This window comes from Sipha flava, unplaced genomic scaffold (genome assembly GCF_003268045.1).
Source record: "Sipha flava isolate LNK unplaced genomic scaffold, YSA_version1 252_pilon_pilon, whole genome shotgun sequence".
NCBI classification, from domain to species: domain Eukaryota; kingdom Metazoa; phylum Arthropoda; class Insecta; order Hemiptera; family Aphididae; genus Sipha; species Sipha flava.
In genome coordinates, this window is record NW_020272904.1 from 1,373,010 (window position 1) to 1,385,257 (window position 12,248).

General features: G+C 29.7%; 1 protein-coding gene across 2 annotated transcripts in view; it reads left to right on the forward strand.

The window, feature by feature from the left end:
* Window positions 1–12,248, forward strand: part of LOC112684558 (semaphorin-2A) — a 478,554-nt gene that overhangs the window by 130,389 nt on the left and 335,917 nt on the right. For both annotated transcript variants that reach the window (XM_025556135.1, XM_025556136.1), the window contains one exon: window positions 9,049–9,095. The gene's annotated coding sequence lies outside the window, so the exon portion shown is untranslated. The remainder of the gene's footprint in view (window positions 1–9,048; window positions 9,096–12,248) is intronic.

Genomic DNA, 12,248 nt, shown 5'->3' on the forward strand with positions numbered 1-12,248 from the left:
ATAATTTTCACTACGACGTATTATTGGTAGGATTAGAACGAACTATCAGATACTTAACATAATATTAATCGAAAGTTAACATTTTTCTATTTACATTAACTAGTTAACATTTATCTATACTCTTATTTCAATGCAATTGGAATATTCAGTAACAAAAACTCGTTGCCGTTTTAGTGATCAATATTTTTTTTATTAATTCGAAATTCGACACAATTCCGATTTATTGATATTATTATGATTATTACGATTCGTGTATTATTTTTACAACTGTATAATATAAATTAATCTCTGTAGTACAATTACCCTCTCTGATTCCATCGACGATATTTATGTAACGCATTTGATCTGATTGGTTACACGGTAGTGTTCTGCACGGTCCGGTCTGGTCCGGTCTTATTGTACAAATATAGGTGAAGGATCGGTTCGGTTCGAATCAATATTTTTTCGAATGATTTTGGCCCGGTCCTAGTTTAAACAATAATAATTGGTTCGGTTCCTAAAATATAATCAGATCAGTCCTGTCCTGTCCGGACCAATCGATTCCGATTAATTTAAAATGTACGGCTAATATTACGGCTTGTTTCAAATCTAATATCTATTGAACAATGATTTATAATGTTAAAGACATTATTTATAGAATTAATAACACGAATATTATCATTATGGCCCATGGGATCAATATTTTACCCCAGCACCGTTGTTTTATATAAATTGTATGTACTATCATGTATATTGTATATATCTGAAATCTGTTCGTGGTACCTATTAGCTTTTAATAATTTATTGTCGACCATATTTTCAAGAAAAATTTATATTATTATTATATTATATATATTTTAAATATTATTCTCGTTATGGTGCGGGTAACGTAAAATATTGTGGAAGTGCCACGCCGCGCCGCGCTGTCGATATATATTAATGTATACAACTGCCAATTAAATACTGGTACATTATGATCTTGATTTATATTAATTATAGTTAATCTGTACATTATTTTGGGAAAACGAAGATTGGAAATGAAATGTGCACTTCTAATTTCTATCCATTCTTGTCGATAAAACTTGTATGTAATACTTGGAAAATAGTCGATTAGCCAGGCCAGATAGCAAGTAGTTCGATATTTCCACGTAAAATTCTTTGTAAAAATAATTTATACTTAATGAGATAAACACGAGTATAGTATAGTGTAGTATATATACGTATACCTAATATACCTATAATAAAATATAAATTTACTATAGTCTATTTTCATGGTGCAATATTTTTTTTAATTTGGATCGTTTATCCGCTCTATCATATTATTTTATACTTGGGGTCTTGTATGGTAGAAAAAAAATAGGTCCGCGGTCCGGTTCAGTCTGGTCCATAAGCTTTAACAGTCCGAAATGTATTAGTTAGGACCGGCGATCCGGTCTCGGTCCACTCCAATAAATTATTTTAAATTTGCAGTCCGGTCCGGTCTAAAATTAAATGTAGCAATCTGTTCGGTCCGACTTCGGTCCTTTTTTAACATTTTCAGTCCGGTCCGGCCCCTAAAATTACGGACCGTGCAGAGCACTATTGCACGGCTATAAAAATGGGCAGGGAAGGAATTGCAATTGACTTTATACAGATAAAATAATAATTTTAATTTTTATATAATTATCGTGCATACTAAACTGTCAGAGGTAAAGCAGAGGTAATCGCCATCGATCCCGAATAGACTGACGTTAATCTCTTCCACTTGGATTTTATATTTTAAAGTCTACTACTACCTATTTCTGCCTGTTGCAGTAACCATATCAAGTATTTATTTTGTCCCACTATTGTCGTACCAGTTAGATTGGACGACTGTTAAAAAAAACGTTGTCAGGGGTACGTGCAGTTGAAACATTTATTAAATATTGTACATCGAGTTTTGGAACACATACTGTATACATATGCACGTATACCATAGTATAAACAGGGATCGTGTTACAAACACTATTCTGTTGCTTAGTTTATTAATTCATCGAAAACGGATGACAGCCATATCACTGAATAGTTATTGGTTAAACGCAATGTATTTAAACGTAGTAGAACGACATCAAGTGGTTATCAAATTAAAGAATTACATTTCATTCGTTCTAAAATCTTGCTGAAAACAACCACTCGGCCGAAAAGCATATATTCTTGGCATTCTCGCACCTGCTAGTTCACTTATCAATTTTTTTATACACGAAATAATATTCACTCGAAACATAATAGGTGAGTGCTAATATTGTACCGTTTTAGTAGGTACATGATTCAAATTGGGCTAATTAACCCTAAAACCGTTTTCTTTTGAACACGTTCCGAACTCAAGTCAAACTATACGCTTTTCTTACCAACAACCGACCCGAATTAGGTAGCCAAAATTAATTAACGTTATGTAATTTACTAAATTGGTGGCGGAAAAAGCCGTGTTTCGAGAAACTGTACCGAAACTTCGATCGGCTAATCATAGGCAATGTTTTCCCTACACTAATATGTTGCTACATCATGCTCGTGCGTGTTATTATTTTTTCCACCAACGTGAACATTTCGTGTAAACACTGGGCGTGGTGTACAACGACTAGAGTAACTGAAGTTGCGTTGATTATTTCTTATCATTTTGGTTTTCAAGTCGACGTGTTCTCGGGAATATACGACGGCGTGTCTTTCGGTCCATTTAATATTCCAAACGACTCGAGTTTAAGATAATGATATAATATAACTAACGCGAAAATAATAATGAGTTTTAAGATACATTAAAATACATTAAATTGCCGTTAAATAAACTCAAAACTATCCCAGTTAAGCGATTAATTTACTATTCATATTCATGCCGATCAGTAATTTAACGCTCTTTGCAATAATTTATTTATTTGTATATTTCAGCTAAATCAATAACAACCTAATAAAATAAATTATATAAATAATAGCTGATACGTGTACCAACTGAGCTGTAGCTCGTATCTAGTACCTAAACAAAGGTTAAGGGTATTATAGTGTGTTGTTTAATAAAATACCTTTACAATTAAAATATGATATCTAAAACCTAATATAGTTTTAGATATTTTAATAATAAAATTAACATCAGCGTTACAATATGGATAAAATATTATATTAAAACATAAACATTTTTATAGTTTTATTAACACACACGTTTTCATCAATTCAGTAACAATTTTATTGATTGCTTTTTTTTTTTATTTGATTTATGGTTTTATTATGGTTATGATTTAATGGTGTCGTGATCTATTGTTGCCTAATATTAATATAAATATTAATTGAAAAAACTGAAAATATAAAAAAAAAAAAAAAAAAAAAATAATATAAAAAAATTTAAGGCAAATTAAAGTGTTACTAATGGGTGGCTGCTTTTCTCAAAATTTTTCACGTGTTATGTACAAATTTTATTAAGGATACGATGTATTTTTTTTTAACTATCTGTATATATACTAATCTCATTCACATCTACTTATTGTGCCACGTGGTATAGATCGTAGATCGCATTTAAAAAAAAAAAAAAAAAAAAAAAAAATTTGATTTATATTAATTTTATCATTGGTATTATTAGATTGACTTTCATATAAACTTTTTATTAGACTCTTTACTTCATTATTTAAATTATTATTTATAGTCCTACCCACGTAATTGTGGGAGTTTCTTGTTATATTAACTTATTAATAACGTATTTGGTGGTTTAATGTACTTTCCAGTTGTATTGTCTAATATACTTATAATAATTAGATAATGTGTTTATACAGTGAAATATTTTTTTGTAGATTTTATTTAAAATGATAAAAGAGGAGATAACTTCTCAACAGCGGACTATTGAAGTGATATTAGTTTTCTTCTCAGAATGTAATATTCAAGCATTCATAAATTTTTTTTGCAATAAAGTTTAATTTATTTTCATTAATCAATAATAGTGATGTATAAAAACTTAAATATAAATTTTGTCACTAAAAAATACAATTTTTCAAAGATAATTTTATAGATATTTTCGAAAAAAAAACATAAACATTTTAATTTTCTATAGTTTACTCAAATGAATATTTTAAAAATCATTAAAATCTTTAAAAAAAGAAAATGGCAATATTATTTAATAAAAATTTTAAGTTTCTATGGTTATTATTTTTTGAGTAACTTTAAAAACAAAAATGCAATTCTGTCGAAAAGTGTTATAACGTTAAGTTATATGTTTTTATAATTTTTTGTCAGTTTTTCACAGGTAATAGGAAAACTGTTGAGTTATTCTTAATACAATCTACAATAATGTATAAATAAGATAAAATATCCTATTGTAAATCTCTTATGATTCTGATGACCAAAGCAATTCTTCTGGTCGAAATCGTGTACATAGATACAAAAAACAATATAATAATACCAAAACAATCCTTGTTTCACTTAACATTTTACTTGACAGGAATGTGATGTTATTAGAAAAATATGATTATTTTTAATAAATTAATAACTTAAAAAAATATAATGATAATAATCCATAAATAATTGAATCGATTATTAAAAATGATTCTTGTTAAAGAAAATATTTTTTCCAAATTCATAATACGAAAAAAACAAGTGTTGTGTAGTATTGTGAAATATACTTATATATATTACGTATACTACACTTATAATGTTGTGAAAAAATTTTCTCTATATAATAGATTATTTTAAGTAAGTCATTTAATGTGTAATATCAAATCGACATATGACAATAATTAAACATTTAACTAAATTGGGAGTAATTCTTTTTTTTTTGTATATTAAAGATATTTTAAATGATCTCTCTAAAATAATAAATCATCTTATCCCTTAAAAATAAGTTACTTGAATGATATTTCATTATACTTAGTATAATTACGTAGATAAAATACAGGAATTATTAGTATTACTAATTTTATGAAGGCGTATGTCGACGAATAAACAGATATTTCAAAATCAAAAGTTGAATGGATTTTAATGCGTTTACACAATATTATCCATTTTATACTGATCAATTTGTGAATATAAGTAATATTTGAAATGAAGGCAGCCGCATCAATTGAAATTAATTTTTAATTGAATATTATAAAATTACTGTATCATAATTTTAACGGATTGTACACATATTTTATTTATTTGACGTACTTATTTTTTATCAGTGTATTCTCGGGCTTGTAAAAATGCAACATAGGGCTTAGGTTTATAAATATTCACATATACATATTGATATGTATATATCAATTATACGTAATCCAAAACTTTGGAATATTTTAAAAAAAGTCGGTGATTTTTTTTGAATTTATTTTTTGTATTTTATAATTAGTCTGGGCAATGGGTAAAGTATGTGCTTGTGTTTTTGTGTGTATGCGCGCGTCATTTATATAGAAACAAAGTTAACATTTCAAACAAGTTTGAAATTGTTTTGTGAAAAAGTAATTTTAAAATGATTAATGGTTGTGACTCGTATCTACTAGATATCCAATTGCAAATACGTGTCTCTCGTGGATTATCCAAATTCATATATAAATATATATATATATATATATTTATACTAGTGGTTATGTGCGTGTGTGTGTGTGTGTATTTATATAATGTTGTCAACTACACCGTAAAATTAATAGCTTTAATAATCAAGATTTATGTCTAACCGTGACAATAAAATAAATGAAAACTGGTTAATTTCACTTTTATTTATCGCTGTTTCAACCTCTTCCGTGTGTATGGTGCACATACATGATATGTTAAATAACAACTACTGCTTCTGTTGATTCTTATTCGATTATAAATCAAATTAAGACACGCATTCACACACACACACACACACACTTGGGCATACGATAAATAGTCAATTAACTGGTTAAATAAACAAATTAACATGGCACGTTACCATATACCTATAACGCACGCACGAATGGCACCAAACAAACGGGAAATAATTTTCCCGGCCTGTTATAATTATTTGATTACAAGATAATACGTATCGTTCCGAACGCAAGAAATTCAATTTCATTATTTTCGGTTGTTCACTAGTGTACGAGTATATTGTTATTACATCGTTACCGTGTATAATGTTTTATGCCCATGCAGTGGCTGCTGCAATAGGTACATGTCGTTCAAATTTAATAACACGATATCGCAGCCCATTGCTTGAGCGTACTACGGCATCGCCATTGTATCGCTATTAAGATAATATATACTTGATCATATCGTTTTATTTGTAACGCATTATTATTATTATTATTATTATTATTGTCATCGCACTTGCAAAAATTATTCGACAAAGCTCACATTCGATTTTACGGTCTCGAAAGTCGTTGTTTTTGCCCTCTGTTGCTTCGACTCAGCACTAAATCTTCGTATATCGATGCCTCTTGGGTCGCAGTATATTATACAGTTGATCGATTCTGACGATGACTGGTAAAACACCCGTAGTGATACATTTCAAATGGTATTCTTTTATTCTACAAAATATAATAATAATAATCATAAAAAAAAACAAATACTCCATTATTTGTATTATTTTTCAAATGAGTGTTTCTGTGCAAATACCTATACCAGTGGTTCTCAACCTTTTTTTGTTCACGGTACACCATTTACATCACAAGTTTTCGTGGCACACTCGTGCACTTGACAACAAAAACTTTGGTTACGCGCTAATATATCCAGTTGGGTTAAAAGTGTACAGTTTATCTAAATATGTATCGTATTATCTGCACAATTGACATTTAACTGTCATAGTTTTATCAATCAGTATTTTCAAATATCAGGTATTTTTCATGGCACATCTAGTCGATCTCGCGGCACTGTAGTGTGCCGCGGCACACCGGTTGAGAACCACTGACTCATACCATACTTATGACGGTTGCAAAGTCGGGATCGCATTTAAGTGATATAAGTGGTCGAACAAAATGTATAGATATAGTTTTAATTATCGTTCTAAAAATGATACTGTAATTTTGTATACAGCCTCGCCTAACTTTCCCCTGCAGTTCACCAACATCGATTTAACTTTTTTTTAATTTAATCTACTTGAAAAGAAAAAAAAATAATTTTTTTGTAGGTAAATATATTTGAATGATTTTCATCCGATAAATTTTCTGGAAATAGGGTCATTATGATCGTCTTAATCGAGCATATCAAATTTGTAAAAATACAATTCGGTAAAACGGGTGAGAAAACACAAAAACACAAAAAGCAACACTTGCGAAATATTCTACAGGGGAATTCGAAAGTTCATTATACATTTTTTACTAGGTACTTTGTGGTTTTATGCGAATTATTTGGAATTTTAGCTGTGAACTTATTATTACTATTATATTTAGTCGTTTTCAGATGTTGGTTTTCATTCGTCTCATATTCGTCCACCACTTCACACCACTCTCTCCATCGCTTCCAATTGTGATTCCATACGTATTTTATTGTGCGGAAAACGGCTTGTTTTCAGACTTCCTCTCCTTTTTTATTTTTTTTATTAAACTTTAATTCGTTTTGCTCTGGGACCGAGAAGTCAGGAAACAGACGTACGAATAAAACGTTAAAAATAAACTGATGCACCAACTCGTCGGAGTTGCAACTGTATACGTATAATATTTATATACTTATATACATGGCGTATAACTGTCACTAAGCGATCTCTCTCGTTTTCGATAAAAACCAATGAAATAATAATCTCGGACATGGCTGCTGTTGCTGTAACTTTAAAGAAGATGATATTGTCTGTCACTAAATTAACTTATCCTTTGCGCTATGACATTTTTAAATCAATTATCAAACAACTTGATCGTAGCCGCCACTTTAAGGGTATAAAGAACCACGAGAGAGTTACTCAAATTACGTTTGCCAGTCGGAAATCGAAGTTGGAATGAAACGCTTTGGACGTATGTCCAAATCGAACTTTTCAATTTATGAAATAAATTAATTTCTCATATTGAATTATGTGATTACACGTTTTTGTACGATATATAACATATGGTTTATTTTTAAAAAATATTTCAACCGTATCAGAAATCCTTCGGGAATAATTAAATTGCATATTCGTATAGTACAATTGTATGATAATAAATTGAATCGTAGTTTATACATTATATGCGTTGCAGTTCTCGAAAACGTAGAATTAATACTCTGTTTTTAATGAGTTTGAACCGCATAGTGCATACCTTCGAATGATTTCAATCATAACAAGCTAATTTGAATTTACGTTAAAATTGAAATGAAATGTATTAAGAAACGCGCATACGTACAAACTCCGTAAAAGTTCAATTCAAGCCCATAATTCACCCGAAATAGGACTTGGTGTATTGATTCAAAACCCTAACGATATTTATGAGGATTGACTAATAAATTGTACAGTTTTTTTTTTTTTTTTATCGTAAAGTAACTTAATTGGAAATTCAAACCTGGTGCGTGTATTGTTGTAAGACTGAAGATTTATACATTATCGGAATACCGTACAGGAGATAAAATAAATAAAGAACGTATCTACACCAAGGTTGTATAATTATAAAAATGGTCTAATTACTTTTTAAACAACAGCGGTGAAAGTTAAAAATGGGAAATTTTGTTTATTGTGTTTTTACCAGTGTCATGTAAATATAAATCAATATAAATGCTAAACATTTTCACTTGAATAAAATTGAATTTATAAACCAATGGAATGTAGAAATTTTATCGTCGATGTAATAAATTATACGTAGCTTAGGATTTTCCGAGCATAAAATTGAATGATCACAATAATTTTCGTTATTTGATACTTCTGCTTTGTTTTGCACGAAGAAGTGATGTTAATGTATTATAAATTAAAGTTAACTGTTACGTTTTATAGTAAAGTTACAATTTTTAAACTTGTTATCTTTCATTTAGTTATTAACTAACATTTACATTATTAGGTAATGTTCTTCATAATTTTCTTATTTAAATACAGTTTATCAAAATTAATTTAGTAACATAATTCAACATATTACCAAACGTATTTAACATTTTTGTGAAGAAAGAAATGAATGATTTCATAAATTTTACTGATTTGACGATAATCCATTATAATTTTATCTAATTAACCAACCAATATATATTTTTTTTCAGATTGCATACAGTCAATTTTGAAGATAAAATTGAAGTTAATCGAAAAGGTAAATAATGTTTTCTTAATTTTGTTTTTATATTGCGTAAGAAGTTTATTGTATAGTTATCATACTCGTACGATATTTTATTATTTTACAATATTTTTATTTGATTTTAAAATAAATTCGCTTTGATTTAACATTAATGGAGATAAAGTTCCAGTAAATATTGATTTCAAATAAATGAATAATCATACGTTCAGTGTATTTGTTTATGTTAATGATTCCTTATTGAAATAAATCAAACCGTTAAGATTATTACTTCCGACTATTTGTATTAATTGTATTCAAATAAATACCAGCAGTATAGATGTTTTAAATAAATGTAACTAAGTAATAATTATTGAAAAGTGCCACGCTGAAAAAAGCAAAAAAGTTTATATTATTTTTTATTTGCTTCCTAGAAATTTTAAGTAAAATTTTGATACCATTGTACAATTGTAGTCACATGTGCATATCACGCTAACATGCACATTTTTTATACGTTTCATATATTGTATTTATTGAAATTATTTTTATTGAATCTATCACTATCCAAATGAATTAACTCTACATAATTATATTAAAATGCGTATACCTGAATGTGGGGGTATTGATTATTATTTATCGGTAGTTATTTAAATTAAATTAAATTGCGCCACACATCACAAAAATTCACAATGTTTAATACATTTACATGGTTTTACTCAAAATCGTATAAAATATATTTGATTTAAATCAAACATAGTCATAATATTTTCCTAGTATCGTCCAATAGTGTATTTGAAATAAATTATTACATAGTTAAAAGTAATGTACAAAACGTGATATATATATATATATATATATATATATTGGCTAGTATTTTTGTAGTTCTTGATATTATTTTTACACCGATAAAACCATTAATACTCATATACATTAGTATCGGACAATAAATATATGTAACCTATTTGTTTTGATGTTAAGGAGTGGTTTTTATAAATTTTTTTATTCAATATATTTATTTTTTACCCCTCTGCAGTGTTGTACATTATGCACCCGGAAAAAGGTTTTCTGCACATTTGGCATCTATCCACTGCTGCATATACTGTCACACTACAAAGTGGTATGGTGGTCCACGGTCAGAGTAAACGGACGGGGAATTTCGATCGTCATGGCGAAAGAGAGAGAGTGAGCAAAGACCCATTTTCTGCTTGTATTCCACATATATATATTCTTCTCTCTTTTCCATTCCATCTCTGTTATGCACTCACTCGTACTCTCAAAAAAACCACCAGAAATCCCAGCACCTCTAATTTCGTCCGATATTTGACCCCAACCATTTGGGTTTGGTTTGCACAGTAGACTTTGCTAAACAAACGTGCCACTTTAGCCAGGACTTAATTTCCTAATATACATACATATATATATATATATATATATATATATATATATATATATATATATTCTAGTAAGGTAAACATGCCGAGTCTACTAATGCACTGCCAGCTCTTATCCGGTTAAAGGAACCGTCGTCTTGAAGTCGTGGTTTGTTTTATAATCAACAAAACTTTTCAACCCAACGCTATAGCAGCAGTATAAGTTACAAATAAGGCGTAGATTTGATCTGTCGAAGAAAATGATTTTATTTTTATTTTCGTCGACAGTGCGTATGTTTAATATATTCTCCCTTATTTTCGGAAGAAAAACAAAAGTCACTTTTTCATTTTCTATTTTGAATTGTAAGTTAAAATTTGAAATTCAAACTCTGTGAAAGTGCTTTCATTCAAGTATACTCTACATATGTTATCTCTGTTTGAAGTAGTATTTTTGAGAAATTGGTTTTTATGATGACGGGTCTTGGTTAAACATGAAGTTTTAAAAACTTGATTTTATACAATATTTAATGTACAAAATAAAAGTAAAACAATTACCCGGCATTGGTCTTTATGATTTTTAATTTTTTATTAATTATTTGAATTGTACCTTGAATATTTCCAATATCTAAATAACACCGTTTTAATAACGATGCATGATCTACGACAACTTAAACATAACTTTACCGTTGTTACCGTGGACAATGATATAAAATAATATACCTAAACAGTCTCCATAATAAAATTTCGGGTAGTCGGCTTTGAATAATTCTCGCGGATACTATCTATACATATAATAAAACGTTAAATAACGTTGTTGCTGTGCGTAAAGAAAAAAAGTAATTCTGTAAACTTCAGTCGTTTGAAAAGTATCATTGCAAGTTTTGGCGGCCGTTTAATCCACCTTAATTGGAACAGCGGTTTGCACCGGACTCAATAAATAACATAGATGGAAAGTGTGTTAGAGAGAGAGTGTGTGTGTGAGAGAGAGAGAGAGTGAGGAGGAATGAAACTTAAAGCCTCGTTTTGTGTAATGGGAAAAAGTTTTTGGCCACCGTCGCCACCGCCCTCTGAGCCCTAGGCGTTTTTATGAAACCAGCCATAAATATGAACATTTTTCGGCCCCGGAGTGATGTTTTACGAGAGGATGAAGCGGGAGACTACTACTGTGTTACAGTGTTTGATATATTATTGTTCGGAATCGCCATGTTCATACATACTCACGTATTGGTGTTGGAAAAATCAAGGTTTTTCGAATTACTAGTATATGGGGTGTTTATACTTGGATCAAAACTTTATATGTGTACGCGCGAAATACTCCCGACGATCCCATCGCACCTCCTCGACAATAGTTGGCTGTATTCAAGGAGATAATCTGTACCCTTTATCGGAGGGATACAGAAATAACAGACGCCAGGGTCGGGGAAAAGAAGAAGGACAAACGAAGTGAAGGAGAAACAGATATGCTGTTAGAGAAACTATAGAAGAGTAAGAAAGAGAGAGAGAGAGAGAATGAGAAAGAGAGAATGAGTATACATTTGAAGGAAGTCTTAAAAAAAACACGATAAGTCGGCTTTTCTCGAGTTCTTATCGTCGTCACCGCTGCGCCACGCAGTTCCTTTTGAATATTTTAAACATTTTAAAAGGCCTCGAAATGCATTACACGCTCGACTTGTGCAAAACTTGCATTCCTTTGCAATGATTTTGGAAATTTCTGTTTTCCGTCTTTTGAACTTTATATTTAGTCATTTAAATATTAATTATCTTATGCTCTCTGGATATTCAATTTAACATAAAATACGTTCTGCTATTGTTCTTCATTGGT